The sequence below is a fragment of the Pogonomyrmex barbatus genome, unplaced genomic scaffold (genome assembly GCF_055798465.1).
Source record: "Pogonomyrmex barbatus isolate J1 unplaced genomic scaffold, ASM5579846v1 scaffold4, whole genome shotgun sequence".
NCBI classification, from domain to species: Eukaryota; Metazoa; Arthropoda; class Insecta; order Hymenoptera; family Formicidae; genus Pogonomyrmex; species Pogonomyrmex barbatus.
This window is the reverse complement of record NW_028297138.1, coordinates 10,470,796-10,489,108: the sequence shown is the minus strand read 5'-3', so window position 1 is coordinate 10,489,108 and position 18,313 is coordinate 10,470,796. Positions and strand designations below refer to the sequence as shown.

General features: G+C 41.2%; 1 protein-coding gene across 1 annotated transcript in view; it reads left to right on the top strand.

Moving 5' to 3' along the window:
- The window catches only part of LOC105423600 (uncharacterized), a 383,169-nt gene that overhangs the window by 84,108 nt on the left and 280,748 nt on the right, over positions 1-18,313 (top strand). The window lies entirely within an intron of this gene.

The window sequence follows — 18,313 nt, the reverse complement described above, 5'->3', positions numbered from 1 at the left end:
GTGCTTAACGGGAAAAGGGCCGCAGGATGAAAGGACCGTAAAGAGAGACACGATTTTGCATTTAGGGTGGTGTTCGCCGTTTGAAATACGTGCGTATCCCGATGCGCCGGGGGCAGTACGGGGGATGTAATCGAGGATGCTGCGCGTTCGAATCGCGTCGACTTTGCTGAATGTGCGGTGGCGCTTCGATTAATAGTTATTGGTTTCGTTGCCAGTTGCGGACGCCCCGCCGCCACCTTCTCGGCTTCCTTTTCTTCTCTCCTCGTCCGTGACGGAGCGCCAACCGTATCGGCAGCTCTGGATAATATTAATCGCCTTCGAATCGCGCCGCGAAACGCCCGATCGAACGTGTGAGCACCCACAGGATACGAAGGATATACGGGTATATCGGCATGAAAATACCATGCAATTACGCCTTATGCCACTCTGTCAAACGAAATTCTCAGCTCTGTTTTGACAACTTTATCTTTTTTAATTATCAATACTTTCATATGGCTTTTCGTGTAAAAAAAATAAACTGATATATAAGCTACTAAAAAATTATGAAAATAAGCTACAAATAAAATTTAATATTAAAGACATGATGGAATCACTTTGAAATAAGTGATACTTTTAAAAATTATCGAAATATACAGGGAAAAGAAAGAGAGAGAGAGAGAGAGAGAGAGAGAGAGAGAGAGAGAGAGAGAGAGAGAGAGATATCTTGTTGACATCCCCCATGAGGGATAAAAAAATATGATCGTGTCGATTCAGATTCGGGGTAGTGCATCGCGATTTGTCGTAGATGCGGGCAGATCAAGGGGGATGTAGCGCGAGCGCTATCGACGTGGACATTCATTTTGATCGTGCTGTCCAACGATGGGGACCGACTTACCGCCACCCCCGGTATTCGCGTATCATGTCAGTGTATCGTCTGGCGTTTATCGCTGGTCGATAACGCGTGGGACACGCACCTGCGCCAGCGTCGAATTTTACGTCGTCATGGACCACTCCGAGGTCGCTGGGAGGCCTGTAACGCAAGAGATAATCGTTACGTATAGGGATGACTGATCCACATAGTCATTTAGACTTAAATACCATGGACCCGAACACTTAATATATTTTGGATACTCACGTATATTTACACGTTATATATACATCATGTCACATTATATATAGATACAGTTTCGTGAGTGGTGATGTAATAAATATTTTATGAAAAATGAAAATAAGACAAAAAAAGAATAAAAGTGAAAAAAAAAAATTCGTAAATATGCTTGGAACCGAACAGCGAAAGCTAAAACTTATTTTTTTTTTTTTATTTTTATATCTTAGAAGAAAGAGTTAAATATTCGAATGAAACGCAAAACACCGTCCTTTATTTATGTAACTCTTATGTGATTCTTGAGTGATCCATAAAAATATAAGAGTTTACGTAAGTTTAATTTTTAACGTTCCTGCATATTTATTTCTATCGGCTCCTATTGCTCAGCTATTGACAACTAGTTGATATCAACAAACGCGAGAGCGTCTCTTTTCACTGTCAATCTCGTTTGATTTATTTCGTCACCGTAAATAGGATAGGATTATTTGGAAAAGTTTGATTGTGAAAGTTGACTATAAAGTTTGACATGAATGAGGGAATAATGAGAAATAATTAGACGTCGCGTTTTTGCCGAGACAGGCGCGGATAAACACTTTCTCTTACAGATAATGGGGAGGGCATAAAGAGGGCGAACATAAATATTCAGTCTCTCTAATCGAGCGCCTCCGCTGCGCGCCGTGCCGTCGTTAATTTTCCGTAAAGGCCGATGAAGAAAGTAAAAAGTTAAGGACGAGTGTATCGGGGAGTGTAAAAGTGTAGACGCTGCGTAACGAGCAACGCGGAGGGCCTTCCGGTTACTTTTCCGTCGAGTTATTGCTATCCGTGCTCCTCGCCATCGTTAAAAGGTAAACGAGCGTACGGGTCTCTTCGCGAGATGATGCTTTATCGCTTTATAAGTAGTCACGATGAAGTAGACAATCACAATCGTGAAGGTTATTATCGCTTGCTTGTAGCTACGGCCGCTTGTAGTGCAGCCCGTTTGCGCTAACGTTTATCAGACACGCAAACTGAATTTTTTCCGTCTTTTTTTCCCGTCTATATTAAAGATGACAATAGGTGCCGGAGGAACCTTGGAGAAAACTATTTATATAATTTTAATTATCGATGCAATTAGATCTTATGAAAATAGAGGCGTATCTTGTCCAAGCGGAGGATTAATTAAATCTTGATTCATCCTCAGTCATTTTGATGATGCTGTAAATGCGTTTTTCGAAAATAAATTTTCGTTTACGTCGATGTATTTAGGACGTACGAGCATGGGATGCGAGGGATGATCGTCGGCAAGATGTAAAACAGCATAGCGAATTAGCCGTGCATTTGAACCTCATTCCGTTTGCGTTGGGAATACCCGTGCTAAGCGAGTCGTGCCTCCAATTTTAAGGCAAAGCAAACCTGACGTTTCCATGCCGTTGGTTTTCATTAAGAAGCCAGGCGGCAAGCAAATGTAACCGACTGGCCGTGCTTAGCATTCAACTCTGTTCCAGCCAGGTTTGCTATAAGTTTCTGCCGGTCCAGCGATCCCTTCGTAACCTTCCTTCTTCTTTCTCTCTCTCTCTCTCTCTCTCTCTCTCTCGTTTTTGGTAGTACATGCGGAGACGATAAAGGCGATATGCAAACGAGACACGTGCGCTGCTTGTCTCTAATTAATGTGTCAATTGAAACCACACGCTGAATCCATGCGTTGATATTTTTCGTGCTCTCCCTTATAAATTATCGAATTAATATTATTTAGATAAATTAACTAGATAATTATATATTCCGCTTATTCATAGCATAAGAAACATTACGATGATTGTCGCATGTGAATAATTATAAGACACATTGCCGTACAATGTGAGTATAATTAATGATATATGAAGGTAAAATTTATAAAGTTGAAAGTGACGAATGTATTTGCAAAAATATTGCTTCTCAGCGTGAGGAAACGCCTGAATTTATTACTCCTATCTCAAAAAATCCAAATATTTCTAGATATGATTCGCATATATCGCATATATTGCCAAAAAGGGAGCGTTGGGAAAATGCCTTTGAGTGTATGCCTGTAAGCTTGTTTGTTTGTTCGTTTCTCATTAACTAGTTTTTTATTCGTGCGGTAAGGCGAGGTTCGGCGAGAACTCCGGCTCGGGGCAAAGTAAACGCGCCAACAATTTTACACGAGGTATACATATGCGGTGGGTGCATTAGCGAGGCCTTAAATACCGCCACGTGGCTTCACGCGGAATGCTCAAGTGGCTTTGGCTGCAAGACCTTACTCTCCACGCCCACGCCGTTCGCTTACTCGGCGTCTGTTACACCGCCGGTCGGCGTTGTATATGTAAACGCTTCGTTACGACGAGGGGGGGGGGGGGATCAGAGGGAAAATGGAAAAGAGAGATTCTTGGCCCCTCTTATACGCCGCATTGCCAAGGAGAAGGAATCAAGACTGCACTCGACCGAGTTTCTTACGTTAGCATTGACTTAACCGCTTTCGCAGCATCTCACGAAAACCAATGAAGTGAGTTTTTTCCTCGGGAGATAAAGTAACAAGTAACAAGTAACTCCTTTTCTACTACTAACTTGGAGGGATTGCTCGGTTTTACGTGCGCGCTTAAAATACGTGGAGAAATTGTATACCTCGTTTTTAATGATCGTCGACGTATTTTCTTTTTTTTTTTTCTTTCCTTTTTTTATGTACAAAAGTTTTGCAGGTGCCGTGAAAATTAAAAGCTAACAGCATTATGATTCTATGATTCTATGATTATGATTCTAAATTACTTGAACATTATTTTTAGGCTATCTGCTATCGTACGGTTCGAAACGAATTAATGCTTTGTTCTGCAATTTTCTCCTGAAGAAAATTACGTTGCGGTAGAGTTTCCGTCCATAATGCTCTTTTCGTCGTTGCAACGAACGAGTTATCCCCTTCGGCAGCCTCGAGAAATGAGAACGGCAAGGGAGGGGAGGCGGGTGGTGGCACGAAGTGGCAAGGGGTGTCGAGGGAATGAGAGAAGGAAAGCTTTTTGTTACAGCCCACAACAATGCCGGTGATGCAGGGGCCGTCCTCTCAAACGATAGTCAAGCCGGTGCACAATGGGCTTGCAGTTTATCGGGCTTTTATTATTCCTCCTTCGGAATAACACCACTTACCGCGTATGTTGTACGTCCAAATATTTGGTTTTTATCGGCAAATATTAAAGCTTGTCTCTAGTATTCTAAAGTGCATCGGTCCATCAGCTTGTATTGTGCTTTAGAGTCAATTTATTTCGTGTTGATTCTTTCTAGTAGTTTATATTCATTGTGTCTATCTTTGTCTCAAATTATATTTTTTATCTGATTAATATTTATGTACTATATAAGCTTCTCGTTTTCGGAGTCTTAGTAATATCAATGAGTCGCGATTGACATCTGTTCAAACATTACTGAGCACATATCGGAAATTTAACTTGACAACGGAGAATTGACCGTATATATATATGCCGCGTTCTCTTCTTTTTCCTTCTTAAGCGTGCACTTAGTTTCGCCCGTACTTCTCGAGCCGATCCAAGCGGAGTTTAGAGTTCTCAGCCCCGTAAATCCTTTAAGTGTCTCTCCGCTTTTACCACCCAACCCTCGGACCATAGATAGCGGGCCAGGGAGTTGGGCTGTTGGAGAAGGAGGAGGAGAAGGAGGAGAAGGAGGAGAAGGAGGAGGAGGAGGAGGAGGAGGAGGAGGACGATGATCGTGGAGGTGGACTACTTGCGCAGTAGTTGTGCCATTTTTCTTTACGTACGTCCAGCCCGGCTTATCCCGTATCGTTTCCGCGGTGTAGTCGTTCTCTCACAATCAGAAGATTAGACGATAGTCATCTCGATGAAGCCGCCTAGAGAAATAAAGTGAACTCTTGTTCATGACATGCGAGATTCTCCTCACCGGTACGTTCTGATCTGTCCGACGTGTATACAACGCGTTCGAAAGTGAACGCAAGTGCAGTGTTGACGGATGTACATGTATCGCGAGGCTGAGATGATTAATTAGCAGGATTGATTACGGCAGGATATAAATAAATAACGAAATAACGAAACGAAATAAGCAAATAACGAAACCAAATAAGCAAGTCTTGTTGCTTTAATCATATTGCGTCCATAAAAATTGTAATAAATTCTAGTCCATAATATGAAATACCAAGGTCTTGTATCGTCGAATTATTGTTATTTAGATTCAATATGTACGACGTACATTTCTAAATTTTATAATTCCTGTATATAATTTTATTATTACCTGATTGTCACGTTTTATCATCGAGGGTGAAAGACGCGCTTGAAATTTTTGCTAGGGAAAGATTGATACGCGGGTTAAAAAAATTTATGTTTAAAGCCATTAAAGTTACATTCTTCCCGATCGATATCTTATACATCGTCCAATGGGTTAACTTCGGCTCTCATAAATACCACGATAAGACCTCGTAATATAATCAGCGACCAAAAACTTTTGCGCTGGCTTGCAGTATTTGAAATGTTAAAGGACAGCCACTACCACCAAACTACGTCCGGATCTTCGCATTAATTAAGGGCGCGAGTTTCTCGTTTGTGCAGGCGAGCGGGATGATTACTGTACCGATACAAGAGGGGTGGTCTTTGAAGGGCTCTCTTGACGACCGGGTCGTCGGGCGAAATGTCGCGGGTAAGAAATAATTGTGACACCGGACTTGAATGTATTTAGACCCCGGGCGACCCCTGTACATTCTCCCGCGTGCCGTTACAACGGGTTACTTTGTAGTTTCGTCCTAACGATGCCGCTCACTTGATAGCGATGCTGATGCCCGATGCAAGTGGTAGTGATGCTGCCGCTACCGCCACCGGCGGACGTTCCGGGCGTCATGATTGTAATATAGGTCAACGTTTACACAGCTGCTTTAAGCTGGATTTACTGAAGAGCTTTCACCGTGCTATGCCAACCGGAGCAAACTAGGACGGCAAATATATTTTTTATCGCACATTCGTACACCGTGCTCTCCCTCCCGCCCTGCCTTCTGCACGTTACGCGCATAAACGATTTTGTGTAAGGCGCACTGTGTGTCTACGTCTACGCGTGTTTTTTGCGTTGGGAATAATTCTTTTATTTTTTTATAATTACCTGCACAAGTGGATCTAACTTTTCACGTTCTTTTTTTTATAGCTTAACGCGTACGTAAATTTGAACAATGTTTCAGTTTTAATCTCATTTACCAACTTGAATTTTTTTTTTTTTTACGTGTAATTAGTTCCAACTGTTATCACTAGCACAAATTTTTTTATATCCTAAATTTAATTATGGATCAATGATATTTAGAGACGTTGTACTAAACTAATGTGATCGGTAATTTTTATTTTCGCGATGAGCAAACTGCATTTCATTATTTATGGAGAGACTCGTGAAAGACGAACAGCATTTGCTACGTCGCATCGCGGCTGCACGTTGACGCACGGTTAAATGTGTAATTATTTCGGGAGCAAGACTTTGGCGCCGATAATCGTGGATCTGGGATAAGATAAGAGCTCGCCGTCAATGTGCGTTGCTTTGAACATATGTCACGGCACCCGCGAGCAGGTAAACGTGTCCGCAAACAGAACTTCGGTTTCGTCTTCAAAGGCGTCGCCGCAGCCTCAGTTTGCACCACCGACGCTTAGTTTGTCTCGCGGTCTCGCGATCTTCTTGTGAGTCTCACGAGATGGATTGGACCACCCACCGAGCGGCGGAGCGTACGTGCATTTGCTAAGTGATTAATCCTACTTCCCGAAACTGGGTCACGATGTATTTAAGAACTCTTGTTGCCGCGATATTTTCCGAGCTAAATACGCCGCGCGGACGCACCGCCTCGCGTGAATGTATTTCCGTGCTAGAAATTAAAAAAAAAAAAATGTCAAATATCGACATTCTAAACTAGTTTTAATATAAGATTCTTTAGCGAGGTTGACTGAAGTTTGATCATCCATTTCGCACAAATACTTTGCGAAGTGCAGGGGTTAATGAATCGTGTGGCTTTAGGAATTATGCGAGTTAATGAATAATATTCCACTAGCGCCGGTTAATTGCGCCTCGCCATTAAGTGCAAACCTCCGTTAATAAATGTTTAAACCGAGGCACATTTGTCAACGGTGCGCATGATCGATAATGTACGTAAATAACGTGGTATTAATGATCATCCCGTGTCGCACTGCTTTTTACGCGCAAACGATTTTAATCTCTCACAAGATGCATTGTTCATATCCTTGGTATTGCTGTTTAAACAATACACATAATTAATGTATTTATATACATGGATAATTTCAGTGGATGTTTTCAACCTTCCTCATCGCGACGGGACTTAATACGTGACGAAACTTGCGATATGCCTTTAGTATTCGAAAGATCGTTTCAACTTTCTTTTAATTGCGATGGCATCAACCTTCCGGAGAACAGTTTTCCATTTCGCTGATTGCTAACTACAAATTGGGATATCCGCCGCGTCTCCTATTTTCCTCTCTCTCCCCTTTCTTTCGTGCCACCGAGACATTGCTAATTCGAGGGGAAATGCGGACGGGCAGTGTCTCGAGCGCTATTATCAAGTGGTGCATTCCCCAAGCTTGACTTCGATGTGGTAGCAGCAACGGGGAATGGTTTCTTTTCAGAAACGTGCTATGAGAAATTCTAACTAGCAAAGTTTCCCAGGAGTGGCGCGAAAACGGGAACGTGCCGGGGATAAAGGGAAAGCGAAGGGTGATAGGGGGGAGAGAGGACTGGTGGTAGTCTGGATGAAGGAAGGAAAGAGCAGTTGACAACTTTTTAATCTCATTGAGATCTCATTGTTCCAACGAGGGCGAAACTCCGGCTCGCGGCAAACAAATTTCGCTCCCAGCTACTCCCTCGGCAATCGCACTAACGTAAACGCACGTAAGTTTTTGTTCCGTCATACCGCGCGTGGGATAATCAGTAGATTTTAATCCTTCCGTAATGTAAATGTATTCTATCTTCGTCGCTCGATCGCAGGCGCAAGTTGTTCAATGAATACATTCAGATAATACGCGCGGGAAAGAGACGCGATTAACGAGAGTGAGTTATATCTCGAGTGAATTATATCTCGAACATTTGTAAAAAACTCGCGCTGTTGACTACTCGTTAATTATTACGTTTCAATTATCATTGTTTTATTTTTTTTTTTTAATTATTACGGAGTAACGTGAGAACATGCAATTCAACATTCTATGTTTCAAAAAAAAGATATTTGTTAATTACTTATTTTTGTCTAGTTAACTTAAGATTGGTTGATTTTCGAAAATGGCGAAAATACAAGAATATCACGGATCATCGCGCTTTGTCGTACATAAAATTCGAAACGACGACGAAAATGTGGAAATACATGCGACTTCGGCGGGAACGACGGTCGTTGCTCTCGTTGGCTACCACGAGCAAAGAGGTGAACAGAATTGGATGCGAAGTAGCTCTAACCCGAGGAGAAAAGGGCGCCGGGAGAAAACGGAGACTTTTTCATATTCCCACTTTTCGTCCCTTTCTTGCACTTTTGTGTGCAAGATCTCGCTTCTCGAGTTTCCAGTAGCTGAAAACCGTGTACTTTTATTGGAATGTGCGAACTCATTGTAAGTGTGTACGTGGGACACATATACGTAGCGTGATCGATACAACGTTGAAGAGACAAGTTAGACAATGTATGATAATTTTCTTAATTGAGAACGTCATTCATGTACCATTTGTACTTGCGTCCTTACATTCAATCTGCAGCTTAGGCTTTTGTGTTAAAATCCGCTATAATCATATTATCACTCCCTTAATTCCTAATACAGTTACCCAATATAGTTTTCCTTAGCGAAACTTTAATTACATTACTTTAACTTTACACGAGAAGTATACATCGTGATGTAATCATACGTAGTCTTGATCGATCGTAGAAGAAAAGGTGTTAAATTTGATTACCTTTCGTGGATGTAGAGACACAAACAGAGTTGACGTTATTTATTTCATTGCATGGTAAATAAAATACGGAATACAAGACAATTAAAAAACAGGAATGAGGAAGTGTTATAAATTATTGCAGGGATATAGTTAAACACGCAAGTTTAGATCTGAAAGCGATAGAAATCACTTTGGACGATACGGCAGCCGTTTGGGGGAGAGAATGTTCGATGCGAAAATCGATGCGGTGGTAGTCACTCGATTTAGACTGATATCGGTACGGAGGATAATATATGGTAAAGTCCAACGAGTACGAGCACGCATAAACGATAAGCCCACTCTGGTCCTATCTAACTGTTTGCCTCGGATGCGTGTCGTCTGTATCGTGTGTGTGTGCGAGCCGCGGTATGTAACGCGATTTACATACCAATTAAAGTCCCCTCCTCTCTCTTTCTCTCTTGTTCTCTCTCTCTCTCTCTCTCTCTCTCCCTCTCCCTCTCTCTCTATCTCTATTTGATCTTTAAAATAATGAAAGCTTTGCCAAATGTCGCATGCGATTTTATAATAATTAATTTGCATAAATTTTTATAATATTCAGACACAAAACGTGGTTTTTTTTTAGTTTATAATTAATAGCAGAGAAATAACACACACATACGTACAGAAAAATAATATTTTTATATATATAGTATTTTTATTTCGATATATTATTTTAATTTTCATTTTATATTTTCAAGAATTAAAGAACAGACACACGTAGACACATAGACATTGTTTGGATTATTATTTCGCGTTTTTAGTATTTTCAACTTAAGCAAGCTTATTTGTAGATATAAAGTTTTTATTTTTCTTCTTTTATTTTTATGAGAGAAAACGACAGCAAAATATTTTTCTGTTTATTTTTTTAAAGTGATTGCCTTCACCAAAACATACGCGCGGATGTTATGCAAACGTGAACTAAGTATTCCTGTTTGAGAGATTTTTTTAGGGACTCTTTACTGGTAGTAATAGTATACCAGACGATCCCTAAGGTTTCATGTATCATTCATGCATCAGTTTCCATAGAACGTCATAGGACGTCACTCAGCTCGACGAAATGTGAAATCCGCAAGTTCACCGATTCAAATAGTCACCGAGCATTGACTATTTGAGTTTACATATTACAGTTACAATTCTCAGACTATTTTAGTACATTATAGTTGACTTTTAATTTATCTACTCATACAATCACATTTAAATTTTAATATTCTAGCAACATTCTCACAAATTCATAATAGAATACAAGTTTTTATTTTGTATAAATGCGAGATTTGAAAATTTATTTATTGATGTTCTTACGCACCTCGGTGCACATGTAAGGTAATTTATTATTTTTAGGAAAAATATTTGAATGCACTTGCTATCTAATACTAGCAATGAAAGTTAGTTAATGTCATATATTGACATTAGTTAATGTCAATATAATTAATCAGTATTAAGGTGATTTTATTCATACGATACGGGGAAAATACGTCGACTAGTATTAGAACGAAATAAAATACAATGTCGCATCGATCATTTTTTCGCTGCTCATCAGCGTGTTAAGGTACGACAAGCGCATTAACCATCTGATTGATCATCGTCGTCCAGCTTGTCAGTGGCGAGAGATGCACGCATCGACGAGCCGGGACCAATCCGTTGCCTCGATTCACCGTGACACGGAAATGCGGTGTAAGAAAGTGAGAGAAGGTTGAAGGAGATTCAGCGACGCGGAGGAGTATTGATGATATTTCGGTCACGTATAAAGACGGCTGAGCGGCGCGCCTGTACGATAGGCCGTGACACTGGATAATAGACTACATACCGCATTATGTACACGTACTGACTTTGTAGCGTTATATGCCTTTAACGCTCCCGCGAGAATTATTATTGCGAATTCGAAAGTTTCCATTCGGGGATCATCCAGCCATAAAGACCGCTCGCAATGAGCTCGCGAATTGCCGCCATTCTTGTAGCCGCGATGCAGTTGGAATATGTGAGCCTGCTGAGATGAAACTTGATTTCCTAGTAGTACGAAAAGTGCGATACAACAATCGTCAGGGGCACGTCTGTGACTTTGGGTCGCAAGTTACAATCAGGGTACACATAGAAATGATCGAAAAGTGTATTGTGTAAGGAACACACACACACACACACACACACACACACACACACACACACGTAATACACACTTTCGTTCAGAAAACGGTTTTAACGATTGAAAATAAACATGAAAACAAATATTTATTAAACGAGAATTTACTTGAAATCTATTACATTTTAATTAATATTGGAGATGCAAAATATTTTCTTTAATCTTTTTATATTGTCAATTTTTTTTAATTTGTGTAATTTTTAATCTCGCTTGAGACTTGTTTAAATAGAATCTCTAGATTTCATTAACTTAATACTCACGGAATGATCGATGATCGATCGATGCAGCGATCGTCTAATGCAATTTACGTCTTCGCGTCCGGGTCTTATGTATTCTACGAGAGAAACTTACTCCAACTTTAACCCTGATAATTTACGAAAGTGCGCTGCTTCTGGATGGGTGGAATTAAATATGTCCGGGGATCGAAATCCGTTTCGGCGCAACGTCGTACGCGTGGCAACTTTCCGATAAGCCGATGGTCGTTTTAACTTTTCTTTAACTGAGAGATTGAATTTTCGCCCTACTCCGCCTACTTCTTCCATCTTTTCTCATCGCTCTTGTTTTATCTGTTTTATTGTTTATATCTATATATATATATATATACAAAGTATTTTATCTTATTGTTTGTCTATGGTTTCTTTAGTTAGTTTGAAGATGTATCATAATCAATAATCTTTGAATTATCAATCATTTTAGTCAGTTATTTTTTTAAAGATAAATACCAGTAATGAGATAAAGATAATTGTTATTGAATTAGTAATATATTTAATATCAAAAGTTAGTAATTTCCGAAAAAAATTATATTCAATAAGATTTAATTTAATAAAAACTCTGCATTCCTAATCCGTGGCTGAGAGAAATTGTGTGACTTTTGTGAGATACCCCCCAGTATATATACACTTTTCTCTCTTTTTACGCTTTTCTGTTCGCACAACTCTTCTGGAACTTTCTGGGGAAAGGTATACTACCATTGTTATCCCGCCGTTCAGCGAAATTCCCTCGAAAATCACGGATTTACGTCACCGAGAGCGAAAGAAAGGAAATGACCGGTTGAGGCAATAGAATGACTTCCCTTGAACGTTCTATCTTTATCTGGTTTATTTGCGCTGAGATAGGTTCACCGCATACGTGCGAATGTTTATTCTGGTCGGACGATGCTCGATATGCGATATGTAGAAATATGGCTAGCGGGAAGTCTATTTTTGCGATGTTCGATCGGCCTAACGCGCTATAATAACTCGGTCTTCTTGTTTCTAATAATAGCGATAGATTTTTTTTTCTTTTTTTTCTTTTTTTTAGCACGAAAATCCGCACGTGCGACCGGGTAAGCAGACGAATTAATGTTGTCGACGCTGAATTTTAAAAACCGATTAATTAAGCTTACACGCAATGTTTTATCGCCGCAAACGTTTTGTGCGCCGGGATGAATATTAGCATTACCGTAGCGTTTATGTAATATGATTTGTAACCTCCACACCACGTGAGTGACATACTCATTGATTAACATTAATATGTCGTTATTAATTATGCGATGACTGTACGACGATTAATGCGCTGCGAACGGAACAAATAGCATTATTGCTGTTTGTACTTTGGTCTAGACGGTTGTAATTAATTTATTTTGACTATTCTGAAATGTGACTAGCTCCACCCGGTGAATTATCGGAGTTATAATTATCGCTTCCTCTGTTAATCCGCGCGCTTCCACGATTTATTAGCGTCGTCATTAAATTACTTACTCAAAGTCGTTAAACAAAACGTATATCACACGACGCAATGCGAAACGTCATCGCCATCGCGACGTCTAACCGCGACGTGCAATTCGCGGCAATTATAACGAAGAGACCGGATGTCAGGTACACACACAGGTACACACAGGATGCCGAATGCGTAGACGTGAAAGGAACCCGGCCAATTATTTTATGGCCGCTCAGCGAAATATCGAGAAGGAGAGAAATCGCGGCGGAGGATCTCCGTGGATCGGGAAGAGGAGAAGCGGGGATGGGGGGAGCCAGCCAACGGGACGAGCAGAGGGAGGTAAGAAACGAGTCGCTGGATCGTGGTCGCGGTCTCGGAATGTCTCACACGCACACATACGCGCGCGTATACACAGGAATATAATTGCCCGCGGCTGCGGATGGTCGGCGAAAAGAGGAGGGAAAATTTCCTCGATCCGTTCCGGTCCCGCATTGGACGCGAGGGCTTCGCCCGCCGAGTTTTTCAGAATTTCATTGCCCGTCCCATTGTCCGGAGCCGCCAACAATGGCGCGCACTGCAATTCGGGAAGGATTTCCTTCTACCTTACCTATATCACGGCATCCCTCCGGGAAAACGGGGGGAAACGACGGGGGATGGATAGATAGAGTGGTACGTATCTTACCCCGTTCGCGTTTAAGTTTTTGCTTTTTCAATCTGCCTCGTAACGTTCGCCTTCGCGCGTTGCCGCGCGGTAATCGCGTGTGTGCTGACGCACAATTTAATGCGTTATCGATTAAACGGCGTCCATCGTTGTACGGCGCACGGCGTGTAACGTTATAGCCGTGACGTGCAACGACGTAGAGTGGAAAAATGAAAATCACGCGCGAGAAATCCGCGCGCCGCGTTTATTTGCAACGCGGCGAAGGCGTTCGGTGAATATATTCGCCGCGCTATTTACATGCAAAAATTATTCCCACAAAGAAAGGCTGAATCAACGAACGGAATTAAAGGCGCGCGCGGACATGTGACGCGAGGGATGTACGGGAGTAAAAACAAGCTGTTGCTCCAGCGAAATTTCTCAGTCGTGATATTAAGGGAGGGATCGCTTTCATGCTGTTAGATAAAAATATGAAAATTTCGTGGCGTATTAAGTGATTAGGGAAAAGGATTGCCATTTCGAATTAATGACCAACTAGTGATTAATGATTTTCTCGGACATTTTACTTCTACATCCTAGGTGGGCGAAGTGTTTTGTAAGAAGAAAACTATATTTTCAGTTCTTGATAACGCGGAAGAAAGTCGAGCACAGATGATCGTGACGCAAAGTATGTTTTATCGACGATAATGTTTAACAGCCTTCCGTGTTACGTGGTGTAAACAATTCAAGGAAGATAATATTCCTTCCTTGATAAACAATCAACGGCAACAATTCCTTAAATAAATGAAATAACGAACGTTCGTTTAATCAAACGGAATCTGACGCAAATTAAATATCATTTTCTTTTCGCTAACAATTTGGTATAATTTTCTGTAAGTTCTTAAAAAAAAAAAAAAAAAAACGAAAATATTATCTAAGAAAAAAACTTATTTTTTTTTTACTATCATTGATCAAAATTTTTATTTTCTAAAAATCAATATGTTACATTCATTTTTTTTTTAAATACAGAATATATTTTATTAAAACACGTTAAAATATATTCTCTATAGGCATAAGATAAAACGTATAAGATTGCTTTTTTTATATTCGAACGCCTTCAATCCATTTCTATTTTTGTACGATGTAACGATGACATGTAACGATGGAACAATGGATGCAGTCTGGCGAATAGAATTCCGAGTGATGCGAGCGAAATATAATTTTCAGATCGATTATGTTAAGTACGACGCTAAAAAAGGAGATCCGAAACTCTATTAAGAAGGAATTTTAGGATCGCGTTAAAATATCGTTTCGTTGCCTCGTTCCCGAATGCACCGCGAGGTGCATAATCTCGCGGTATATTACGACACTCGTGGATTAAAAGGAAGGAGCCTTTAGCCGGGCATTAATCAGCACGAGCTGTCAGGCTCTTCGCGGCTCTCGGAGCGGAGTCGAAGTGGAGGCGATTTATTCGTGCCGGTGCGCGGCCAATAAAAATGCAATTAAAGGGTGGATAATGTGTTATACTGCTATTGTCGGTGACGGCGGCGGCGGCGGCGGCGGCGGCGGCGGCGGCGGCGTCTATAAAGGGAACAAAGGGAGGAGCAAAGAAGGAGAATTAACTCAGTTGCGGAAAATAATACCAGCGAGAGAATCTCGCGAGCTGTTCTCGCCGGACAACGTTCAGCTCGGAATCGGCCACGTGTTTCCGTCCCGTTACCCGCCGTCTAATAAAGGCCGGTCTCGGGCACATTCCCTTTCTCCTCTTCTCTCCTCGTCGTTTCACATTCGTGTTCGTTCGAGAGTGGCTATTAAAATTACAGAGAATCAACCGCGACCGAGTTGAAGCGTCGAGCGAAGCTATCTAATGGCGGCCCGTTGAAACGGAAGTTCTCGCGAATAGTGTATGAAAGGTTCTTATTTTTAATTACGACGGCGGAAAGAGCGCGCAACATTGGAAGATACCTCGGTGTTTAATAATTTAGGAATTTAATTGAAATATTTTTCTCTCCTCAGAAAAAGTCGGCGCGATCTTTTTTTTACTCGCGCTCTCCGATAATTAACGGAGCATTATAATTACGTGAAAATATGAACTAAATATCCGACGTCGTCGCTTTATCGATCTCACCTTGGCTGAGTAATTGATACGAATCGGCCCAAGAATCGGCCCGTCAAGAGAGAATAATGAAATTGCGCAATGATCGGTGAATCACGACGAGGAAATGGCGATCGCGCGCACGGGGACGCGTGTACGCGATGCTGGGGTGATATTACGCGCCCCCCTCGACCGGAGTACGTTTTCCGCGGGCCATTGTGCGGTATCGATTACCAATGTCCGTCGTATTTAGTCGACTGAGGCTCGCAGTTTCCTCGGCGAGCTGGCGCTATTTTCTGTTCATTACTCGCCTTATCGCTCGCTCGGCTCCTCTCTCTCTCTCTCTCTCTTTCTCTCCTTTTCGTTCTCTGTCTCCCTCTTTTTCTCTCCGCGGGTCGAGACCGGGGCAGGTTCAAATTGTTTGCATTGTACAGATCCACCCGATGATATTAGCCATTATATTAAACTCCGCGTCGGTACCGAGAGAGTTGAAAGATAGTGGAACGGGAGGAGAACTCTTCTCCGACGCCGGCAGCTGAGCGAGAGATATACTTCCGTCCGTCCCATTCTTAACTTCGTCTCTCCTTCTGTTTCCGTTCTCCCGATATTTCTGCTCGCCCCAAGTCCCATGCGCGCCTCGCGAAAAGCGCCCGAGTGGTAATACACGCCTGACGACGTCGCCGGATGTTTACCGAAGCCGACGAGTCAGTTCATTTGGTCTTTTACAATCGGATCTACTCCCGTTGTCTCTCGGCGACGGCCGCGCGGAAGTCGCCCTCCGATCGAAGGATTATAAATCCAAAATGGAATTCCACTGTAATACACGGCAATGTTTATTCTAGGAATATACGCTGCATTGAGTTTACTCAAGTTTCATGCATTTTCAACATCAGCTTTTTCGGATGCATCGTGTGTATTTGATACGATTTCGATATGCGGATTTCATAGAGTTGTGTCACGCGAAAAGGAAAAATATATACTATTTTTTTTCCTTTTATTACAAAAATAATTTTTCTTCCCGGCAATGCATTTCCTTATTAATCTTTTTTCCATGTTAATCGTAGTTTTATTTTTGTTAAAATAATATTTTGTGTTTTTCAAGTTTTCAAGGAAAGAATTTGTCGAGTATCTAAAATCGCATTCGATTCAGCAAATTATTCATTTTGTTAATTCGCGATAAATTATATTTTTCATACGTTTCTGTGGGGCGAGGCAAACAATGGAATCCATAAATATGAGTTAGCACAAAGGTAAAAAGTCTCTCGCGCTGTGAGCAAACTCAAAGATGTGCATAACTCATTTCGCGGAAGCTACTTACCCGCCAGTTTATCTGCCCGTTGCACAATTACGAAACGCGAACGTGTACCGTCCGTGCGATGATGTACATCCTCCCGCGCGTATAGTTCGTTGTGCGAACGAATATTGCTCCATAAATACTGAGGGAAGATATCTTCCGACGAGTCTTTCGCGGAGGGCGGATATTTTCGAATATCATTCGCACAAGGTGCAACCAACTCTTTTGGTTACAAATGGGTTTCATAAAAATAAAGCGACATTTTTCTCATCTCTACAATTTATCTGTATGCGATTACACTTTGAAACATATAATTAATAATTATATTTATTAATTACCACAAGAGGGCAAGAAATAGTTAAATTATTTGTTAAAAGAAAATTTTTAAAATTAGAATGAAAAAATCTTGTATCTAAACTAGTATCAAAATATATTGTGATAGGATATTCCGTAAGTTTTTTTATAATTTATTTTTAATAGCATATTTTTAATTGAATAATAATATTAATAATATTAATAATAAAATATTTGATATATAGAACACTATCGGGGTTTTTGTTTTTAGTTTAGTTTTTAGCCAGCTTTTGAATTCTATATTTTTTATATTTAACATATTTTTAGTTCATCATTGTTAAATATAATAAAAAAAATTTACACATAATATAAGCAACATTTTCTATTTAAAAATAGATTCATCTTTGTGATAGTTTTAAATGGACGAAGGGCGGCATTCAAGGTCGGCTGCCAGATGGTAATAATCAGAAAGAGCAGCGATGAGAGATCTATCGTCATGAAAGATGCGAACTGTCTTCCCTCTCTCTCTTTCTCTCTCTCTCTCTCTCTCTCTCTCTCTCTTTCCTCTCTTTCTCTCTCGTACACGCAAGCTGGCGGCCACGGTTTATTGCTCGCGTGCACGTCCATGGAAATGCATTTGGTAGTGCCGCGCGTATCCCACGCTGTAAATCAAACACTACAGACCATTAGGGCGGCCCATAACTCGCCGATATCTCGAGGACCGCCAGCTTATTATATCCTGCATATATAATTCGGCGAAGTGCGGGCATCCGTTCCGGTAGCGGAGCGTGTACCCGCGCGATGGATGGATGGATCGGCCGTGGTGGCGGCATAATTGATCAGGCGCGCGGGGGATCGATTGGACGCCCGATTGATCCCGCATGATCGACGTCGTCGTTCGCGATTCATTATTCAGCCGCAGGAGGTTACTGCACGATCATCGTAATTGGTTTTAATGCCTGAAAATTTCAACGCCAACGGCAGATTATATCCGCCAGCGCGTAATTAATGATACACCCACTACGTACGGATACGTAAAACGAATAACCGATAAATGTGCCGATTCGCAAATGATGTGAAGCTGTCCGGTCGAAATTAAAGAAAGCTAAATAATTTCCACTTTTATGAGGTGAAAATATCTCTGATTGAAAAGG